The 24,454-nt window shown below is 33.4% G+C and overlaps 1 pseudogene across 1 annotated transcript in view; it reads left to right on the top strand.

Moving 5' to 3' along the window:
- The first annotated feature begins 1,003 nt into the window (after nucleotides 1-1,003).
- LOC143240412 (uncharacterized) overlaps nucleotides 1,004-24,454 on the top strand; it is a 50,145-nt pseudogene continuing 26,694 nt past the window's right edge. Inside the window, exons 1-12 of the transcript XR_013021753.1 lie at nucleotides 1,004-1,181; nucleotides 3,141-3,270; nucleotides 11,197-11,278; nucleotides 11,645-11,722; nucleotides 12,341-12,387; nucleotides 12,581-12,762; nucleotides 13,643-13,724; nucleotides 15,409-15,540; nucleotides 17,468-17,494; nucleotides 18,058-18,170; nucleotides 20,879-20,994; nucleotides 22,666-22,926. The product of XR_013021753.1 is annotated as an uncharacterized LOC143240412 (transcript). The remainder of the gene's footprint in view (nucleotides 1,182-3,140; nucleotides 3,271-11,196; nucleotides 11,279-11,644; nucleotides 11,723-12,340; nucleotides 12,388-12,580; nucleotides 12,763-13,642; nucleotides 13,725-15,408; nucleotides 15,541-17,467; nucleotides 17,495-18,057; nucleotides 18,171-20,878; nucleotides 20,995-22,665; nucleotides 22,927-24,454) is intronic.

The raw sequence follows: 24,454 nt of genomic DNA, 5'->3' as shown, positions 1-24,454 counted from the left end.
CACCATATTTGTGTTTAAATGGATTGAGTAAATACGTTGAACTATATTTGTGTTTAAACGTGTTGAGTAAATGCGTGTACACCATTATTGTGTTTAAATGTGTTGAGTCAATAAGTTCACACCATAATTGTGTTTAAATGTGTTGAGTCAATAAGTTCACACCATATTTGTGTTCAGTAGATACATTTACACCTTATTCATGTTTAAATTTGAGTTAGATCTTGTACACAATTTTTGTGTTTAAATGTGTTGAGTAAATACGTTTACTCCATGTTTGTGTTTAATCTTGTTAAGTTAGAACGTTTACAACTTATATTTGTTTAAACGTGTTGAGGCAGAACGTCTACACCAAATAAGTGTTTAAACGTGTTTAGACAGAACTTCTACACCATATTTGTGTTTAAATGAGTTGAGTAAATACGTTTACACCATATTTGTGTTTAAACATGTTGAGTCAATATTTACACTATATTTGTGTTGATATGCTAATTATAAATACATTGACACCATATTTGTGTTTTAACATGTTGAGTTAATCCGTTTACACCCAATTTGTGGTTAAATATGTTAAGTATATACTTTTTTACCATATTTGTGTTTAAATGTTTTGAGTAAATACGTTTACACCATATTTGTGTGTAAATGTGTTAAGTAAGAACGTTTACACCTTTATCTCGTTCGTTAGGAAAATAATTAATTTATTGTTTTTATAAAATGTATTTCTTCTAGTATTATTTTAGTATGTTGACCTTATAGAAGTAGTTCATCATGTGTTATCATTTTTAATGAAGGAATATCGACACTGCTTACCTTAATGTTACACTTATATCCGCTCTTATCAGAGCTGTTATGTTTAGAAACTAAGCTGAAGTGCAAACCCTTTTGTTCTTTAACTGTCAGATCATGATGGTAATATGATGCATTAAGTTGGGTATAATAATAATTGTTGGTTTTGTCCATTGACTGGAATTCGTGTAAACAAACGTTTCACGTCTTCAGCGGTTCGAGGGGCCAAATACATCAATTTCCGTGACAGTAAATTAACCAGACTCTTAAAGGAGCCTCTGTGCGGAAACTGTTACACCGTCATGATCGCTCATATCAGTCCAGCAGCTGTCCATTTTGACGAATCACGTAACACACTTGTGTATGCTGACAGAGCCAAGAATATAAAAAATAAGGTAAGTACAACTAATACATTGAGCAACGACTTCCAATCAGTAGGTTAGATCTTGGATTATATGATAGACGTTTTGAAAAAAGTGAATTCGTTGTTACCTTTAACTGAGAATCATTCAACCCTTACGGACTATCTTACCCTAATTCTTTGCAGCTCAAACTGAGATTTATCTCAAATATGGATTTTCGGACTAACATTCGAATGCTAAGGAAGAAAATGGGCTTTTAACCAGGGTAGCGGAGATCTATAGATCTATTACCACGGAAGATACATTCTGTAAATATATAGATTGAGATGAGAGGGTGGTGGTTAAACGTGAGGAAACTCACTTTCACTGGTCGGCTAAAAGAAAAGTCTATCCTTAAAACATACATGTTTGTTTATTTCTTTGTTTTTAGAGCAAAACTACATTAGGCTATTTGCTATGTCTACCGCGAAGAATCAAACTCTGGATTTTAGGGTTGTAATTCCTTAAACCGACCGCTGTTCCACCGGGGGTCGAAGATAAGGAAAGATAAACTGATATAATGGCTAACTTAATGAAAGTTCGTTGACCTAAAGAGTTGTCCAAGAGTTAGTGTGGGTGATGAAGTAGGGATAGCTACTGTAGATATTCGTCGTGTAGCTTTGCGCGAAATTGGATTACTGACAGGGAGTTTTTAATCGGATAAATTAGCTCTATCCTACTTTAAGGAAATGATACTGTTCTAGAACTTACTACAAGAGTGTTCAAATTTTACGAACTTGGTCAACTCCGACCAGTTTTTAGTGAGTAGCTGAAATTAGAAACTTTGGAATTAGTTTAGTAATCACGTTTTTCGTGTATAAACGTTTCTTCTGGAAAGGTAGCCATGAGTAAAAAACAACAAATATTTAATGTTTATTCTGTCTTCCAGTGTCATAACCGTTGGTAACAAACTTCAATATAATAAATATTTAATGTTTATTCTGTCTTCCAGTGTCATAACCGTTGGTAACAAACTTCAATCCGAAATTGAAAGTTTAAACGAATAAGTTAAAAACTGTTGATATAAGGTTTAGAAAAAGAACACGTGGCATTTTTACTTTAACTATTTTATAAATGTAATATTGTTCACGAAATTAAGTGACTGCAAAAAATACCTTCCGTTCCAGATAATGGTAATTATATACTCCAGCAAAAACGCCGCCCTATTGGCGACTGTTTTAAATAGTAATTGCTAACTGTATTATTCATACCTTATCGAGAAAAATACAAAACTCAATAATTTTTAAAAGGATTTTTCTGAGAATTACTGCATGGGTAAAGTGTTCGGCTGCGCTGTAATGATTTTATATATTAAAAGTGGTAACCTTAATTTTTGAAAAAAAACAAACACTTTTATAAGAACTATTTTAGTACTATTCTTTGATAGGCTGTTTAGGCAGAGTATTCATGATGCAACCTTGTATAATGGACGGTAATTGTCTCTTGTGGAGACACAAGTGTAGAGGACGACGTTTCGAAAGTCTTCCGTCTTTCGTCTTCGTATTTTAATACTATATTAACAAATTACCTCAGTGAATATGTAATGAAACCCTCACTTACAGCCTTCGTAAAAGTCATGTTCGTGTTATGAGGAGACTATTTTGATTTAAACTTGTGTTCTATCGTAAAGAAATGGTTGTTGCACATACCGCAGTTATTTTATAAATTTCTGAATCTTTAACACTTAAAGTGTGAAAGTTTTTATACAATCTTATTTGAGATGCTTTTCAATAGATGACGCTACAGTATATACATCATAAAGATATGCGCTTCGTCCTTTATGGTGAGGTTCTCTCGACATCTGTTCAAATAAGCAAATCAACTTTTAATTTTCTTTTATTTTATCTTTTTTTTTTTACTTACTTAGAAACTGGACGTTTCTATTTGTCATTTATTGTACAGGTTTTAATTTTTCATTTATCATACATGAGACCTGGATGTTTTTATTTTCAGGTGCGTAGTAACGTACAGGATGTTTCTCAACATGTCGCTCAATATGAGACAATAATATCAGAGCTTCGTCAGGAAATACAAAGGTTACGGAGCAAGTTAGAAGGGCAGAATGACCCCAAACCTTCAGAAAGTAAGTAATTAAGCACAAAGCAACACAATGGGTATTTGTATTCTCTCCACCATGGGTATCGAAACCCAGTTTCTACCGTTGTAAGTCTGCTGTGCCAATGGAGGGGGAAGTATAGGTTTAGCGTCCGAAACTTAAACTTCAAGCACTCAGAAAGTAAGGATATAGTTTCAGTGTATGAAACTAAAGTAAGGATATAGTTTCAGTGTATGAAACTAAAGTAAGGATATAGTTTCAGTGTATGAAACTAAATTTCAAGCACATAGAAATTAAATATGTAGTTTTAATCTACAAAACTAAAATCTGAAGCCTTCATTTACTGTCGGTAAGTGAAACACTTTTTAGTTTGTGGCTATATATCCAGAGCATAGTTTAGCATTATCGAACAGAGTATTTGAAGTTTTGCTAGTTCTAGACGTAATACTGTGAAACGGCCCAGCATAACGGTCGCAGGTTCAAATCACCATCACGTCAAACATGCTTATCCTTTTAGCTGTGGGGACCTTATAATGTGACGGTCAATCCCACTATTCAAGAGTGAAAAGTTGCCAAAGAGTCGGCGGTGGGCGGTGATGACTAGCTGACTTCCCTCTAGTCTTACACTGCTGAATTACGAACGCTTAGCTTAGATGGCCGTCGTGTAGCTTTGCGCGAAATTCAAAACAAACTAACAATACTATCAAACAAGAAAACATCATTAAAATATACAAGACATACATTAGACCTGTAATAGACTATGCATGGATCAATGTAAGTGTAAAACAAATATAAACCAAACTCCAAACATTACAGAATACACTAATTACATCAGCATAGAGAGTACTTAAAATCACTTCATCAAATTTCATGGATAATTACTCAAATACACAAACAATACCAGATAGACTTCCACATAGTACAATAAAATATTTTGATAAAAACTGGTGAAAAAATGAGTTGTTATGCGCACTAGACAGATACTGCATATATGATGAAGAGAGACCTAAACAACTCTCTCCGTTAAATTTATACATTAGATCATTAAGATAAAATCATTTAAAATAATAATAATATTAGTAATATTAGAATTGTGCTAAAATAAAACACGCCACCTACGTTCTAGACTTAATAAAAATAATAATAATAATAATAAAATAAAAGAACAATATAAATGTACATTGCCCTGAAAAGGACCAGATTAAAGTTATGATACTCTCCAGCCATTCTGTATTTACTCGAAATATATTAATATGACCACTACAACAAAGTAATGGAAGGAGGAAGAGGTCCAGTGTACCTGACCCTCCTGGGTATACAAATAAATATTCCCAAATACCAGAGAGAGAGAGAAACACGCTTCTGGAGATTGCGTTACTGGCGAGAGAAGAGATGAGCAGAGATTTTGTGGGCTCCTAAAAGGTGTGAGCGTATAGCATGGTGTGATTGAACAGGCTCAGACAGCGATATAGTTTATTTTAAGGCGATAAATGACTGAGAAGTAAAATCACTCTGTTGCGTGAAACACAGGCGGAGAGAGAAAAACACATAGAAAAGAAAACCCAACTATACGTAAGTCTAGTGTAGGTGGCTTAAACTTAAACGAGAGCTTTCAATTGAAAACTAATGCAGTTAACAAAAGAAGATCTGAAATTAAAAATCAACTCCAGTTAAAGATACAACTAGTACTAATAGTAGTAAGATAAAGAAAGTCTGTAAAATAAGTAAAGAAAATGCAATTACTGCAGACAGTGAACTGAGGCTACACCGGTCAACAGTGTAATAGAAAATGAAAATATAACTAGTAAAAGCATAAGTAATCAGAAACCTGTAATCAGATATTGAAACTAACACTAACACAGATCGTGAGGAAGCAAGTTCTGACGACGAAGGATTCACACTTGTGAAAACTAGAAGTCACAAAAAACAAGCACAAACAAATACAGAACACACGTTCAAAAACTGAAACAAAACTACTGATATTTGCTATTACTATACAAGGCATTCCAGGAACATACAACCAGCCTCAACTAGCTAAGGAAATTTACAGGTGTAAACCAAAGACAAATATTAAGCGTCTACCCCGCGGCGGTGTTCTGGTTCAAGGACAGGAACCCGCTGACCTAAATAGATTATTAATAAAATAGCCTTCAGACGCTTTCAAAACAGGTCATATTACCATACACTTGCCTGGAGCAAGGTCAACAGTCAGATCTTTCGTAATCCGGGTGGTGCACTACTCCATAGACACAGAAGACATAAAAAAAAATAAAAGAAGCACAAACACAACAAAATATAAAATTAATTTCGGTTGAACGCATAACTTCAAACATAACAAAAAAAACCACAAACTTAATTAAAGTAGTTACAGACATCACTCAGGACATAACAGAACTAATAAATAATAGTATCACAATGTGGTATCAAAAATACACAGTGGAGTAAACTAAAACACCGTCAGTGGTAGTAACACAGTGTTACCAGTGCCAAAGGTTTAGACATGTAGCAGCAACATGCCAAGCAACTGCATGTTGTGTAGGCTGTGGAGATAACCACCACATATCGCAATGTACTAAACAAAACCCCAAATCTTAATGTTGTAGCTGTGGGGAAGAACACACGGCAAACTATAAAGGTTGCCAGAAATATAAATCAATTAAGACGCATATGTATGAAATTAAAAATCCAAACACACACAAGTCAAAAATACACACAATCCAAGAACAATCAAAATCAACAACCACTCAAATACCAGAAAACATAACCTGCATCAAACACACAAGTAAACTCATATGCTGCAACAGTAAAAAAACAAAAAAACATTACACAGTCAGGAAAAACCACCAACAATTAGTGAAGATTTGCTTAAAACAACTGAAGTCACACACAAAACCACACCAATGAATACTGAAAATACATTGACCAATGCCATTACTTCCACTTTCTCTAAAGTAATGGCCGAATACACAAACACAAATAAGGAAAATAGATTAATAGACATAGTCGTTAAAATAATTATGAAAAAAATACCTACCACAATACCTATCTTAACATATATCATGAACTCTATCAACCATGGATAAATTCACAGTACTACACATCAGTATCCAGGATGCTATTGCTTCCAAGAAACATGAGATTGAAGATATAACCAACACCATAAAAACGGATGTCTTTCTAAGTAGTGAAACAACACTCTATAACTACCACAGATTTAAAATAAAAGGATATTCTATTATCAGACAAGATAGAAAGGGTAAGAGAGATTCAAACAGAGGAATATTATTACTGTATAAAACTGAACTTATAGTTCAGGAACTAAGAATACCTTCTAATGAATCAGTAATAATAAACGTAAGAAATCAAAATAATACTGAAGTAACAGTGGCGAGCATTTATTGTTCCCCTAGCAAAGTATTAGATGCTAATATATTACATTCATATATAACCACAACCTCAATATAATAATTATAGGAGATTTAAATAGTAAACACATCACCTTCAACTGTAGATGTAACAAACCCTAATGGTAAAATACTTTATAAATTTCTAACTGAAACTAATATGATCTAGTTAAATGATGCAACACCGACACATATCTCGTTCGCACACGGCACCAGTGAAATACTGGACTTATGTCTGTGTTCGTATAATATGAGTCGTAAATTCGTAAGCTTCTCTGTTGGTCACAACATAGATAGTGATCACCTTCCAGTCTGGTATATCTTCAATCTCACCCACCACTTAAACAAAATTAAAGTAAAATATAAATTATATTATAAAAAAAAGCTTATTGGCCATAGTTTCAATCAGTCATTGACCAAATTTTTCCAACTGAAGTAGTTAACTTTGCCGCTGACGCTGATACATATAGTCATATAATCTCTGATTGCCTAACACATGCAGCCAACAGCTCAATACCGAAAGAAAACACTCCACAACAACACACACATGGCAACCACGTCAAGAAATAATACACCTAGTAATTTGTTTGTTTTTGAATTTCGCGCAAAGCTACTCGAGGGCTATCTGCGCTAGCCGTTCCTAATTTAGCAGTGTAAGACTAGAGGGAAGGCAGCTAGTCATCGCCACCCACCGCCAACTCTTGGGCTACTCTTTTATGAACGAATAGTGAGATTGACCGTAACATCATAACGCCCCCACGGCTGGGAGGGCGAGCATGTTTGGTGCAACCGGGATTCGAACCCGCGACCCTCGGATTACGAGTAGACCGCCTTAATAGTAGCAAAATACATAAATTCAAAAACAAAAGCAACTCAAGACAATATTTGGACATTGCCCTGAAAAGAACCGGAGTATTGTGAGTTACTCTGGCCCTAAAGCACTGCAACTACAACATAATTGTAGCCGACATAAAAGTCAGGGATGGAGGAAGAGGTCTTGCGCACATGACCATTCTGGGTATCTAAAATCCAACATACCCAAATACCCACAAAGAAGGAAAGCAAACACGCTTCTGGAGGCAGGTGCTGCTGACTGGATGTCTTTTCTTTCACTTGTGGCTCAAACAAAGAGTAATGTTAAAACTTAGTTTTGAGGAAATATAGACATCTTTTGATAATTATCGTCCTACATTAGTGGGTTAATTTTTATTGACGAAACCAGAACTGTTTATGTTATGTCACTCTAAGCTTCCCATAATGTCTTAACTAAACTACGTGACTTTCACTTAGACTAGGCATGCCAAACTACATAAGGACAAGAGAGAAAGCAGCTGTTTAATTCTTGGGCTACACTTTACTGACAGAGTAATATTTGACTGTCAACCTTATAGCCCACCCAGAGCCTCAGGGTGTAGACCTCGACTTTTACATAATTGGGATATGAACCACAAACCACAGTTTCACAGTTAGGATACGATAATTGTTAGGACACGCTTTCTGTTTACCTTTTAATATGAAGTATTTTAACAACAGATGACAAATCTTCATGCACTACTAGGGTTATATCTCCCATTAGTTAATAGTACTTCGTTTATTGAGTTAAAAATATACTATATTACAATTTGCAAGGCCCTCTAGTGGAGCAGAATTAAGTCTGAGGGCTTGTAACATTAAAAATCTTGTTTTGATTACCCCCCATTCGACAGAGCACGGAGAACCCACAGTAGAGCTTTTGTGTTTAATTCTAAAGAAACAAACAAAATTAAACCATGAGCAAGCTGAAGTCAGAGTATATCAAAGTTTTATATTTCTCATTTTTGTGCATTATTAATTAAATTAATTACATTGGTTCTAATTATCATTTTAATTAATATTTCTGCCACAAATATTCGATGCTGATGTTTGAACACATAAATAAATATTTTATTCCATATACTTTCGTTTCTTAATTATTGCTAAAAGAATTATTACAATCTTCCAGTAATATTGTTCATACAATAAGCTCTCTGTATATACCCACTATAGGTATAGAAACCTGAATTATAGCGTTATAAACCTTTGGACTTACTGCTGCGCCACTGTTGAGTCTTTATTGGAAATGCTTTGTGTAAGATCTAATGTATCTTTCTGTACACAAATAAACACACACACACATATATATATATATATATATAGAGAAAGACAACAATATTCTAACGTTGTAGGTAAAACAGTCATCTATAATTACAGGATCTAGTCAAGTTCACTTTTCTCTTTATGTCTCCATCAAAAACGATGATTGTCTATCTAAATTTAAATCTTTCTACTTTACTAAATATGTTTCTGATACCTTTCTTATAACTAGTAATTAAAAGCATACTTAACTATTTTGTTGTTGTTTGTAATTAAACACAAAGCTATACAAAGGGCTATATGTACAATGACCACCACGGCTATCGAAACCTGGTTTCTAGCAGAAGTCCACGCCACTTGATGGGGGGTATACATTTTTGAACAACTTACCAACATAAAATTTACTGTTTTGATTAAAAATTGTATCAAAGCCTTTTAGGTTTGGTTTTTTGTTTTTTATATGTGGGGTATACGAACTAGTTGTTCACGTTAGCTTAGAAAGAGGAAACTTAGTGAACATCACCATACATCAACTCTTCCACAATTCTTCTTTGCCATCGACTAGAGTGACTAACTGAAGTCCTTAACCACTAGGCAATACAACCTTTTAGAACAATTATCTCTTAATATAGTGAGACTGATATAGATATTAAGTAAGTAAGTTGGGTTTTTACTTGAAATATCTGACTATAACTACAGAACTGAAGAAAACAAAGACAGTTGTATGCTTCAAAAAAACTTATTTTATTGACAACTATGGTTTTACCAGTAAAGTCAGCATCAGATACCCACTGAAATGGTTTGTTAACGGATTTATGTATTTTGAACCAAAGAACCAAAACTGACCTTAATGTCCACCTTGAGAGAAATGTTCTATTTTTTTCCTAATTATCTTTGTTTTCTCTACAGTTCTGTACCCATGGAGTTCACTGAGTGCTGACTGGCCGTTTCAAGTATCAATTATATTCAAGTACATAATTAACTTTCCTGATTCCCACAAGTCACCTTATAACAAAACTTTCAACCATAATAAAATCATTACTGTTTAATGTATATTTTCAACATGGGAACTTAGAACAAACATTATGAACGTTTCAATAAATAACATATCACTGTTACAAATACAACATGACTTTGATTCAGTCACACCTTGGTACAGTTAAAACACATCATAACTTCAGTTCAACCGTACCTTGATATGATTAACACACCATAACTACTTTTTTCACATCTTGTTCTAGTTAATAAACACACCCTGACCTCAGTTTTTCCCACACTTTGCTATGGCTAAAAACACCCAATAACTCAGATTTTTCCACATTTTAGTATAGGTAAAAAACACCCAGTAACTATGGTTTTTTTCACACCTTGATATAGTAAAAAAACAGATCCAGTAACTCTGGGTTTTCCACATCGATGGTATGGATAAAAATCACACAGTAATTATGGTTTTTCTACACCTGACATGGTTAAAAAAAACAGTCAATAACTCTGGTTTTACCACACCTTGGTGTGTGTAAGTATCAACCAGAAACTGTGGTTTTTCATGCCTAGACACGGTTAAAAAAAAACCAATAACTCAGATTTTTTCACACCTTGGTATGGGTGAAAATCACCCAGTGACTATGATTTTTCCATGCCTTGATATGGTTTAACAAAAAGACCCAGTAACTCAGATCTTTCCACACCTAGGTATGGATAAAAAACACACAGCAACTCTGGTTTTTCCACACCTCATAACAATGATTCTTCATTTGTGGTCGTAAGCAAACATTTCATAAATATTCAGTATTTTTACTTTTAGCACATGTGCACAAGTAATGTGATGCTTCAATAAAAGTAAGAGCATTTCCATACTTGTTTTTACATTTTACTGAGCAAACATGCATGTGAAGTAATGTCTTGAAATAATTGGTTTTTGATATACATTAAGTTACAGAGGAGCATTAATGTTACATTAATAAGTTATCATTGTAGTTATCAAAGTTACATAAGCAATAAAGAAATTCGTCATGGTTGTTTAACAGGACATGTAACTACTTGATAAATTGATATACAAACTAATAAAAGGTCTTATAAAATGAGGGTGATACATGTAATAACACTATGAAAACAAAATATCAAAACCAGTTCGTTCATTAACACATGTGTAGTATTACCATTGAAACCTCAAGGCTTTGTATGGCTGCATACCTAACATTAGCAACTTTTTCATAAGTTTCCAGGATGTACATATTTATATGTATGTATAAATACAGAGAAAACTTTGTATGAAAATTTGTTTATAATACAGAAATCCATATTTAGTTTGATAATAATACTTCTGTCTTTGATATAGCCACCAGGCAGCACTCTAGAAAGGTTATTTCTATTTGACTTCTTGTTGTGTTATCAGTTACTGTACATTATATGATAATATTTTGAAACTGGCCTGCAGGTTGTCAGAAAATGGTAGAAGGGAAAACCAAGCAACTAAAAGACGAAGTGATTGAGTCCTTCAATCAACAGATGGAAGTCAGGTACGTTACGCCAATACTAATCACAAAAAGAAGACAAAACCTTTAACTTATCATCTAGATAACTGAGATGAATGTTCTATTTCTACTCCTGTTGAAATAATACATTTGTCTAGTCATAAAGAAGCAATTCTAATTAAATATGTTTGTTAAAAAAAACATGAAATATATTGTCACATAGAATAGTTTGTAGAATAATTCGTTATTGCCTAAGATGTGCAAAGTCTGGCTTATGATGAATCCATGGGATTCTCTTATTTTATATGTTCTATAATTTAACAAGAAGAACGAAATCATTAAATCATTTACTGCGTTCAAGTTATGGAAGATTATGTTTATAATTTAAAATACTTGTTTGTGCTTTAACAGGCGTAGGATCATGGAAATCGACAACTCTCTACTTAACCTTGGAACTGAGTTTGGTAAAACTGTCCTCATTTTGAATGAGTAAGTAGTTAGAGTTTTATCAGTGTTTAGGACTATCAAAGACAATTACAGTTTTCACGTTTATCCTTGAGACTTCTGTAAATAACACAGTACAGTGTGGAGTTTCTACTTTCTTTTCTAAAATTTGTTGTAATCTAGTGTATAAAGTTGTAACTTTTAAAATTTTGAACATAATATATTAAAGTGAAATAGTGTCCCTGTTATCAGCACTTCAATATATACCATAAACATTCCACAATCTCCATAGTACCATGCAACCAACAATGTCCATCTTGCCAACATTCCACAATCTTCATACTACCAACACTCCACAATGTTCATGTTAAAAACACTCTTTGATCTCCACAGTACCATACTACCAACACTCCCCAATGTCTATGTTACCACCACCCCACAATGTTCATGTTACCAACACTCCCAATGTCCATGTTACCAACACTTCACAATGTCCATGTTACCAATACTCTACAATGTCCATGTTACCAACACTTCACAGTATCCATATTATGGACACTCATACAGATGGCAGTGTTGTTCAGCACTTGTGCTATTGAATTAAGTGTTTTTCTGATACCTTTCTTACCAGATTTCTGCAACGGCGATTTTTTATCATTTCAGATGGGAAAGAAGCAAAGCCAAACAAGGACTGAAGCACAAAGACATCTGTAAGTTAATAAAAGGTTCATCTAATCAAGACTTTTCAGTGTATCTGATTTATCTAACTCTTACTCTCACCTTCTGTTCCAGATGTCAACTTTCGTATAATTATTATATTTAACTTTTTTAGTTTTCCATTTCTTGTACCAGGTTATTAGATTCCTAGTTATTACAGTCTCACATTTCATTTCTAACATCTAGTATGTGACCTAGACCAAGGTAAGGAAAACCTACTGATGGATACCGACATCCCAGAATATGTGAGACAAGCCTGGGAAGATATAGAATATATACAGGCAGAGCAGCAGCGGTTCATGGCACTTCGAGAGGATACTGAAAGGGAATATGAAGACTGCTGTGGGAAAACTTACAGACTCGCTGAAGTAAAACACAATAATATATACCTGTGTCAGGAGTGTTCTGTTAGCTTGTATCAGATGTCTAAAACATAGTAATATATATACCTATATCAGAAATGTTCTGTTAGCTTGTATCAGATGTCTCAAGCACAGTAATTTATACCTATATTAGGAGTGTTCTGTTTGCTTGTATCAGATGTCTAAAACACAGTAATATGCACCTGTATTAAGAGTGTTCTGTTAGCTTGTATCATATTTCTAAAACACAGTAATATATAGCTGTAATAGGAATGTCCTGTTAGCTTCTATCAGATGTCTAAAACAGTAATATATACCTGTATCAGAAGTGTTCTGTTAGCTTGTATCAGGTTTGCCTATTCTGTGAAAGCTTGTAATATATTTCTGAAACATGAACTCTTCATTAGATCATATGATGTTTGTAAGAAACTGTAAGAGAAGCGTTGCACTAATTTATAAAACACTGTACCACATATATACATCTATTATAACTTTATGTAAAATAATCTGATTTATTCTTATAACTATAGTATTATTAGTTCGTCTCAGTTCTCTAACACTGTAATTTGTACCCATAAAAAGGTTTTTTGTTAGATTATCTCCTTTCTGTTAAACTCTGTAATCTGTATGTGTAGCAGGAATGTTTAGTTTCGTAGTTTTAGAATGATAATACTTTTATGTTAACAACCCTAAAACATTCCATTACATAATTATGATAACAAGAATTACACGACTTCCCTTACGATATAATTTACTTTATAACTTGCATTCTGGTGTGTGTGCTAAAACTAGTTCTTTATCTACTCTTATTTCTGTATATTACTCAACACAGTCTGAAGTTTTGGTTTCAATTTCATCACCGAGTAAATATTACTTCTTTTAACAGGAATTACCAGGAAAAGTGAGCACTGATGAAGAAAGAGAAATCCTCAACCTTCTTACAAGAGTTCATGAGCTGGAGATACAAAGTATGGTAGCTATGTTCAGTCACAATAAACGACATTAATACAATCATATTAAACGTGGAATGATATTATGAAGTTTTTATTTTTTCGTGTTTTGGTTATTTTTAAAAAGTATCAGACTTTGTAAAACCAATTATCCTGATATCAATCAGGTTGGGTGTTATGCAGTGAAAACAACCTATTGTAGAACAGTGTGTGTTATTAACAGGAGTGATAGTTGAGAATTTTTCCACCTTCTATATCTTAGACCATGGTAACTTAATCTCTTACATATTTTCCTACTGCACCTTACTTCTCATACTAAATTTCAAGTTAAGACAAACCTGAGATGTAATATTTCCAATTTGTAATGAATTTCTTCCAATTGTTTATACGCATCAAAAGAACGGAAAGTTTATTTCATAGTTTTCAAGTTTGGTACACTGATACAGCTTTACAGCCCACAATAAAGTGTCTCATTTAGCGCAAGTATGTGCATAGTTATTCAACAAAAATCGCTCCAATGTGATGAAAATGTTTACTCACACCTTTGCAAAACGTTACGTGAGTTATCAGTCTATCACTTTTGTCATTCGGATTAAAGAATCCTGACTTAAAGCAGCAAAACAACGGTATGAGAGGACGTGCAGATACATAAGTATTGTTTAGACCAAACAAATTAGATTAGCAGCTTATAGCTCAGGTTTTCAAAATAATTATAGGAGTGGACAGTTATTATTCAGTGCCAATTTTAAGCATAAATTTAGTAAACTCCATAAAATTATCCTAATTAAAGAGCGTTTAATGTTCTTATACAATTACCTTAAAGAATTATGATTGATACGGCTGAACCGATTGCATGGAAGTGATGACAAGAAACCATTAATCTGGATTCCATGGTGTTACTATGAAGGAAGCTATTGGTAGTGTTTTGTATGGGAAGCTTACCACTATATACTTTAAATAATCTGGTTGTTTCTGTAAAGTATAGGTTTGTTCCGAATAATAGGGTTGTGCTTTTAAAACTAACATTGGTTACTGTCAGGTATCACTTTCTAACTTGTTGTGGTTTGTTGGTGTGTTTTAACAAAGAGTCGTGACATCTAATGAAAAACACCTCAGGTGTGAAAAAAAAATGGCGTGGCCCAAAAATGATTGGATGTGCGACTTAAAGGAATTAAATCAAAACTGGGGACCAAACTGGTAGCTACAGTTACAACATTGGGAGATGATGGTGGTTAAACCAAAATACGTGGTATAGCTGACTAATGAATGAATATTTGCTGTCAAAATTCTTACAAATGCTATAACTGTAGTTACCAGTTTGGTCCCCAATTTTGATTTCATTTCATTAATTCGCACACTCAATCATTTTTTGGCCACACCTAATTTTCACACCTAAGGTATTTTTTATTAGGTTTGAATGTTCATATAATTACGTGAAGATAATAAACTTTAGGACATTAATTAATGATTACTTAGCCAGTGATTGTGGGTGTGAAACGATTAAAAATAGACTAAAATTGTAATATTTGTTTGATTTTATAATCTAGAAACTCTTGCATGTAAATATTACTCACAGTAGGTATGTGAACAAGTAAATACCTCTAAATAGATACCCATTAAGACTATATGGGTACTTGTTTTCCTATTTTTAATGTTTTCGGTTACCAAGGAAGTTAATGAAATTTTACTGTTGTTTTATTAGAAATTGAAATGCAAGCTGATCAGTTAATTCGAGAACACGAACTACGACAAAGAGATATTATGATTTTACGGTTTGACCGTCAGAGGGAGTTCTGTGATGAGATTATATCTAAACAAAGACAGTTGATTAATGGTAAGTCACAAACGAGAGGGAGATCTTTTTTGACGTTTTATCAAAAGGAAGCAACTTATTGATGGTCTGTGAATTTCCAAACGTTTCTACAATTTGACTAACTCAGGGAGTTAAAGCGTTTTAATAGCACGTTTCTGTTTCTTAATGTTTTACAGTTTGACCAACAGAGGAAGTTCTGTGATGAGATTGTATCAAAATAGATTAATTATTAAGTATATATTAGTAACACACGTTGTTTCCTGTCATGTTAGGTACATATTAATAATACACGTTGTTTCTTATCATGATAGGTACATATTCATGGTACAAGTTTTCTTACAAGCTCACTCTAACTTATTGTTTCCATAACATCTGAAGACAATTCATTTTGTAGGCCAACCACATTATTTGACAAATAAAATTGTCTTAGTTGAAGACTGCTTCTACCTTACCTTTGCTCCATTGTTAAGTATGAAGAAGTTGGTGGATAAACATTACCAATTTTTTTTACAATCTTAAATGCTTCAATCAGATCCCCCCTAACTCTTCTTCTTTCTTCAAGATAAAACAATTTTAAGGATCTTCATCTCTCTCAATATAACAACCTCTCCATCCAAAGGACCGGTTTACTAACCGTCCTATGAACCCTTCATATGAACCCAACGATTCAATGTTTTTCCAAAGTTAAGGACCAAAGACTGGACACAATACTCCAGATGTGGCTTAACCAGTGATATATTCAGTGGAATTATAACCACTTTAGACGTATATTCAATTATTCTGTAGATAAAAGCTAAATTACTATTTTTCCTGTCACTACTAATAGCACACTGCTTGGATTGTTTTAAAGACTGATCAACCATTACAACAGGATCCCTTTCCTTCACAACACCTTTAATGTTTCGGTGCAACCCTTTTATTTTTATATTTTCTGTTCCATTAATAAATTCATAATCCAGATTCCATTACTATTTATTTGTTACTTCTGTAGTACGTCACTTGTGCTTGTTGTTTGTTTTGAATTTCGCACAAAGCTTTACAAGGACTGTCTTTGCGAGCTATACTTAATTTAGTAATGAAAAACTAGACGGAAGGCAGCTAGTCATCACCACCTACCACCAGTACTTGAGGTATTCTTTTATTATCGAACAGTGGGATTGGCCATCACATTATAATGGCCGCATGGATGAAGGAGTGAGTATAGTTTGGTGCACAGAGACTTGAATCTGTGATTCTCAGCTTACAAGTCAAGTGTCCTGACCACCTGGCCAAGCTGGGGCCCACTTGTTCCTGTTTCCAGTTATGTCTGTATGACTTAATATATGTATTTATAGATGTGTGTGTGTGTGTGAAATAGTAATTGAATAATTAATGCCTGAATAATTCCATTTGTGTGTTACTATATGTTTTATGTCCAATTGTAGGAAGCATTAAACTTGTGCATGAGTCAGCTTCATGACAATGAGAAGTATTAACTGTAATGTTTGTTGTAATAAAAATAACTACATTTTAACACTTTTAATGTTTTTTTAAACCCCACACTGAAATAATCATGTTTATTCAGTAATTATTATTAATCACTTTACTTCGTCCACCACTAAGAGTGACTGATTGATTAGCGTGACCAAACTGTGAATGGAAGATTCAACTTTGGCAACCCTTTGTTACAATGCTAAACACTATAGAACCATGGGTGCATTTTAACATTAAAAATCCCTTTGTTCAATAAGACAGATGTAACAAAATGTTGGTCGTTGTCGTTGTTGCCCAGCTGTCTTCCTATCGTTCCATTAATCTAAAATTTGGGACATTATTGTATAGACACCTCTCTGTAACTTTGGGCGAAATTCAGAAATGGATTTTTGTCTATTTCATTCAAGTCAAGAATCAATTTACTTGCACAGTTTTTTTCCATTTGTAACTGACCTGATTGTATTTGTTTTTTCAGCTCTAAGCTCCGGAGGAACAGAATATAGTGAGTATGGATAACTCAATTATTTCTCAGTTAGAATGTAAGTACTTATTGGTGACAACAATACAACGATAAAACTCCCAGTAAATGTGGTTCTTACCACATGAATGTTAATTAATAATCCTGAACAAGACGAGTTTGTTAGCTTTAGAATGCACAGAAATATATCATTATATATTTACAACACACTATAAAATGCTATGCCAAATGTATGAAAAGTCTGGGGCCATAGGTGGTTTGTAGTTTGTTTGTTTGTTTTTTATTTCAAGTATATAAATGATTATGGCACTGTTAAAGGGCTACTCACTCCTACTGTTAATCCAAACTGGTTTCTAATTACAAGAACAGCATGTTGAACATATTATATAAGATTTGTTGAAATGACTGTGGTTTTACACTTCTCCTGAATTATAATTATAGCTAATAGAACTTAATTAACTTTTGATTATGCTTTAAACATATGTGAATAAAAATATTTACTGTCGGTTGGTTGTGCAGTTTATTGTTTGTTTCACACGTGTTCAGTATGCATTGTTGTGAATAGATGGTTTTAATATTGACTGTAGGGAAGACTGCTCGAGAACTGGATGACTTGTATCGAATTTATCAACTGGAAATAGAACAACTTTGGAACAGCAAGGAATCTGTTGAGAAACATCTCGTGAGTCACCCTAACAGGGTACGTTGTTGGTTTATAAAAACATTCCTCGTGCAGAGGATATTGTTGTTTGACATAACCCTAACAGGGTAAGTTATTGGTTCATAAAGCTTTCTTGTTGAGGGTAACCCTCATGTAGTAAATGTTCTTCTTTGACATAGCCCTCATAGGGCTAATCTTGTTATTCTTTTTAACCTTCATATGACTATCGTTGTTATTTATTTTAACCTAAAAACCTAATATTATCCATAGTTCTATTCTATAATAAATTATTTCTACTCTTGGCTTGGCGTGACTCTGTAGTTAGAACTGTGAATCCGAGAAATTGGGTGTCCTCGTAATTTGGGGCCCTGGGTACACTATAAAACTGTCAGTCTAATCTCACTCTTCAGTTAGTTATGTGTAACTAAATTGTTGGCAGAAGGTGCTGTAGACTACCCATGTTCTCTTGTCTCTAATTAAAGACGGTTATGCACAGATAGTTTTTAGCGAATGTTTACTCGACTGTTGTTAAACAAACAAACAATATTTGTTACTGTCTTATTTATCTAACCATCTTAAGGTAAATAGCATCTTAGTTTTTCTTCGTGATGTTTTTTAAATGATACTTGCTTGTTTTGTAAAATATCATAGAATGTTTTTCATTGAGCGTCTTTGAGTGTATTATAATGTTTAATTTTATGTTTGTTTGTAGTTAGGCACAAAGCTTTTATTGAATATACGGCTATTATATAGTTTTGTGTGGTCTGACTGTGTTAACATACAAGACTGTTGTTTGTTTAAAGTTGTATAAAACGTTATTTAATTCAAAACAACTTTAGGATTTAGTGTGATTTAAACTTTAGTTAAACATGGGACTGTTATATGTTTTAATAAGTTCTGAAATTTTGTGAATATGGAACTATCAGCATTATTGACCTTATGTGACCTAAAGATTTATTAATAATGAGATTATTGTGTAGTTAAATATGAGGCTACTACGTGGTTAAATTACTTTAAAAGACTTATTTAAATTTAGTTAGGATCAGATATCTTTCTAGTTTTTATTTTTAGAACGAAATATAACCACCAGTCAGATCTTACGATGTATGATATGTAACATATTATGAATAAAGCATTAAGGTTGGAAGTTTTTATTTTAATACTCAGATTAGAATTGAGTTTGTTTTTTAGCACGTAATAAGTGAGACTTATTTGAGAAGAATATAATAAGATAGTAAATCTTTTCAGATGTAGCCACTCTAAGTGTTACACTTTTTCTGGCAACAATGTGAACGTTTACATTTTTAATATAAAACACACAAGATAAAGAAGTAACAGTTGTTCCAAGACTGCTCGGTCATTATATATATACATATATATATATTTTTGTTATGGACGTTGCCCAAGGTAAGGTGGAGCCAGGTAATAATCACTTTATCACATGATCTATTATATCAACCTACCAAGTCTGTTTGAGATTGGTTCAAAGACCACGAAGTAATTTGAGAAACAAACAAACACGTTTTTCCTACTCTTTTTAATATAGATATTATGGCTTGTTCCTCTTATTTTTTTCCATAACCTGTAGTAATTTACGATAAATGTTAGTCACCTGATAACCTACCAACTTGTACGGTCTGTTTGTTAACGGTAGTGGCACCTTAAAACAGTTGCTGCACTTATTCTGTGTCAAGTGATCGATCGTTATCTCATAGTCGTACATGTAGTATTATGGCAGGTAAAATACAAGTCATAGAGAACCAACTGTGATCTAAACATATAGAACCAACGGTGGCCTACTTTTCGATCGACACGTGTCAATATTTGAATTCTCCATTGTTTGTTTGAATTAATTTTTGTTCATAACGGAAAGGTGGTTAGGGCACTCAACTCGTAATTTGAGGATCGCGACTTCGATTCCATGTCACACCAAACATACTCGCCCTTTAAGCCATGGGGTCGTTATAATGTTATGGTCAATCTCGCTATTTGTTGCTAAAAGAGTAGCCCAAGAGTTATCAGTAGATGGTGATGAATATCTGTCTTCCCTCTAGTCTTACACTGTTGTATTAGGGAAGGCTAGCTCGGATAGCCCTAGTGTAGCTTTGTGCGAAATTCAAAAACAAACAAACAGACAAAATACCTTGATCAGGTTGTTACTGAACATGCATCTTCCCTGTTTTGGTGAAATTTTAGGGTTACAATAAGAACTAACATGATACCTAACACTGTTTAATATGGTATAAAATATTTTTATTTCTCCAACAGACATGTTTTATGATTTTGTAAAGAAAAATAAATAGGCTACTCCATTCATCTGCTGTTACTGCTCCTAGCGACAAATATTTAGTTTAAAGACAGAGATGTTTGTAGCAGACTGAAAACTTGTAATAAATTTTATCAGTTAATATTTTCACTCATTTCCATTTAGCTTTAACCTGTTATTAGAATATATTGAGAATTTTAAAATTATTACATTTTTAGTGGAAGATGTCGATGTCTGTTACTGTTCGAATACAGCTACGTTAACTTAATGCAACATCGTAATCTATATCTCAAGATAAAATGTATATTAAAAATGAATACTAGCTCAAGTTAGAGGTAAAAGAAAGTCTTTTTATAATTAAAAATACAATTACTATCAAACTTATGCAGAGAAAATGAACTACAGTTATTTAATTTTTAACATTTTAATGTGTGAAACAACATGAACTGTGTCTTGTCTTTTTCTATTTTTTGCTTAACAGACGTATTCAGTGTTAGGATTAAGACCCCTGGGATCCAGCGAGTCCATGATAGAGTTGCGAGGACTCAGTGATGAAAAAATTTCCTTTAAACCGTCTCATCTACCACCCATTAACAGGTATTTCATCATCTTCTCTGTTTTTTTTCTAAATCAGTTTTTTAACTTCCAGTGATTAATGACAGACTTACAATTTTCTTTTTTTAATTATAATTTTAAACCAGTTGTTTGACTTTCAGTCATTAAAGATATATTAATACTTTGTTTTGCTGCAGGTATAATTTGAGTCAGTTCTTTGATTTATATCTATTAGAAACATATTAAAAGATTTGTTCTTCGTAGCTTTAATATACCAATCAACCAACATGTTCATTGACAATTTTTGTCAGATCCAGTGGTTAAAAGGGAATACAATTGTAATGTATTACATCACACACGTTGTGTTAACTGATCCAGTGATTGTAAGTGTTTGTTCAGATTTACATGGACACTGTTCAGTAGTAGTTTTCTTCAAAAAACATCTTTACCCAGTTTTTATCCCATGTCAATAAAAAACTGTACGTATTCTGAAATGCATCACTCTAGGTTGTTTATTTTCAAAAAATCTCACATTTCAACTCACTAGACTATTATTTTTGGTGGTAGTTGGTATCATATGACATCACAGTTTGTGCATGAAATGTTCTAAAGGAATTAATCTCAGTTCTCTGACTTGTAAAGTCAGTAAAGTGAGCAGAAATAACAAAACTGGGAACACCAGGCAAGTCAGAAAATCTGAAGGACCATCCAATTAGTGCAGAGATCAGAAAAAAGTTTCAATAAGAGTAGAGAGGTACGATAACCATGTATCAAATATCATTCTTTCATCTGTTGCAGAGTGCATGTCGTAATCATTTCATAGTTGAGCATTCCAGTAACAATGCAACTTTACATGCGAATTAAAAAGGTGTGTTGTACTCTGTTGTGAACATTCCCACAAGAAGACTCATGTGGCACAAAAAATAGTAATGAAGCAGAAAAAAAGATAATTTGGTCGAAAGCAATCTAGCCACATTCCGTGATCACTTGTCTACTGTTAAAACTGCATCTTTACGTTGTTAAAATGAAGAAACTTGAAAATACTAGGTGACCATGAAACTTTCACATTACTAATCTAATGAAGACGAGAAACGCTAAATATGTTTTGCATATTACAATAATATACAGGTTTCTATTTATGTCTGCCTTTACTGAAATCGTACAAGTTTCCAATTACTTACAACCCATATTAGACCACCAAAGAATATTGTGTTTAACATTGTTATCAGTCTAATAGCAGTGAAAACTTTGTTTAGAGTTTAAATCAGTAACAAATGTAGTTTCAATGAAGTGAGTTCTTTGTCATCGAATTACTATGACGTTATATCATACCTACTGCATGTTCCTCTTGTTGGATGATAGATACCATAAAGATATTGAACAAAATCAGAATGGAAAGCAATTGTCCAGTTCAGAGTGACATTTGTGGAGAAAGTCTTGAAGGAAAATCTATAGAAGTAGCCAAGTTGAAACAGGCAACGTTTCAATTTGACTTCCTAAAGACTAAAACCAGGAATATTTCGAAACCTAATCCTTTCATATCTGCTTTTCTTGTGTAGATTTTCCTCCAATATTTTCTCCATCAATATCTCCTGAAGTAAACTGTTGCTGTCCATTCATTGCTGCATGTTCATCGTGAGATCCTGTCTAAATCATTTATAAACATGTCAACCTGTTTCATGTGAATAAAATCCAATTTCCTCTTTGATATAGTCCTGGAAAACTATTCACACCCTTTTACAGCAGTCAAGGAAGCCGAGTGGACAGTGGCTTAAGTTTGTCCAGTTATATCCGGTCACTGCCCTCGACTCCCGGAGACCGATTACCGCCTCTCAGTGAAACAGACTTTGTTGGAAATGATGATCCAGTCAAAATACTATATAGAACAAGAAACGTCTCGTCCCTAGCAAGCAGACGTCGAGAACGTAGCAGGGAAAGTTTCTTAACTGGAGGAGTCAGAAACACAAGCAGAAGGTGCATTAAAATATTTACACTGATAAATAAGTTGTCGTCACGTGCATTAAAATATTTACACTGATAAATACGTTGTCGTCACGTGCATTAAAATATTTACACTGATGAATAAGTTGTCGTCAAATACGTTAAAATATTTACACTGATAAATAAGTTGTCGTCAGAGTACATTAAATATATTTACACTGATTAATAAGTTGTCGTCCTTTATTGTCAATCACCTGAAAATTATAATATTTTTGAAAGTCTTAGCTAATGGATAATATGCATTTATATTCTATGTAGAAACTTGTGTGTTTAAATAATGTTTTATAACATGTGGTTTGATATGATAAAAATTAATCTACTATATCATCAGGAGACAAAAACTGCTGATTTTCAAGAGTGTATATAAAATAATGAAGACATTAAAAACGAATTATAAACTTTAATTAAGCCGGGATTGCTAGTAAGAAATGCAGGTAGGTAGATCTAGAATGTATGGTTGTGAGTCATCAAGAGTGGTGTTCTCTTGTTAAATTATTGCTGGTTATATTGTAACAACAGAGACGAAAAAAACTTTTGAGTTGTATTCACTAGTAACTGAACCAGTCTGCGTGAAATTTGACGAAAAAGAGACACATATTTAAAGCTCTGTATAAAACTGCGATAATCAGCAGTGTAATGAGTGTATTTTCTTGTAGCAAAGCCACATCGGGCTATCTGCTGAGTTTACCAAGGGGAATTGAACTCTGATTTTAGCATTGTAAATCCGTAGATTTACTGCTGTACCAATGGGGGGACACAGTGTAATGAACATTTATACATGCATCTGACTTGTTTTAACATATTATTTTAAAACAAGTGGACTGTGTGCTGTTTGTTTGTCGTTGAAATTTATCACCAACGAGTCACAGACACCTACTGTAAAGAATCTGGCCCATAAATAAAAACCTGACAGTGGGTGGACATTTTATTGTTCTGGTTTATATAGAAGGGGAACTTTTACTGTTAAGATTTGTGTAAGAGAAGAATATTTAAAATTTATGTAAGAGATTGTTGAGATTTGTGTACTGTTCTTTTCTTGATGAGACTTGTTTAGAGGTCTTTCATTGTTGAGAGTCATGTAGGGTGTTTTATTGTTGAGATTTATGTAAGGGTCTTTAATTGATGGAACGTACGTAGTGTTTTTTATTAATGCTTTTTGTCTATGGGTCTGTTATTGTAAAGACTTTTGTGTAGGAGTCTTTTATCATTGAGACTTTCGTAGGGTCTTTTATTATTGAGACGTGTAGAGGTGTTTTATTGCTCTGATTTGTCTAGGGTCTTTATTGCTGCAACGTGTGTAGATTTCCTTTATTGAAGAGTCTTGTTTAAGGATCTTGTATTGTTGAGAACTGTGTAGGGATGTTTTATCAATGTGTCTCGTGTTGGGGTCTTTCGTTATTGAATTCTTGTGTAAAGATGTTTTATCTTTGAGACTTGTGTTTGGATCTCTTTGTTCACACTTGTGTAAGGGTCTATCATTGAGTCTCATGTAGGTTGTTTT

This window comes from Tachypleus tridentatus, chromosome 13 (assembly GCF_004210375.1).
Source record: "Tachypleus tridentatus isolate NWPU-2018 chromosome 13, ASM421037v1, whole genome shotgun sequence".
NCBI lineage: Eukaryota > Metazoa > Arthropoda > Merostomata > Xiphosura > Limulidae > Tachypleus > Tachypleus tridentatus.
The sequence above is the reverse complement of the archived record's forward strand: the minus strand, read 5'-3'. Positions and strand labels throughout refer to the sequence as shown.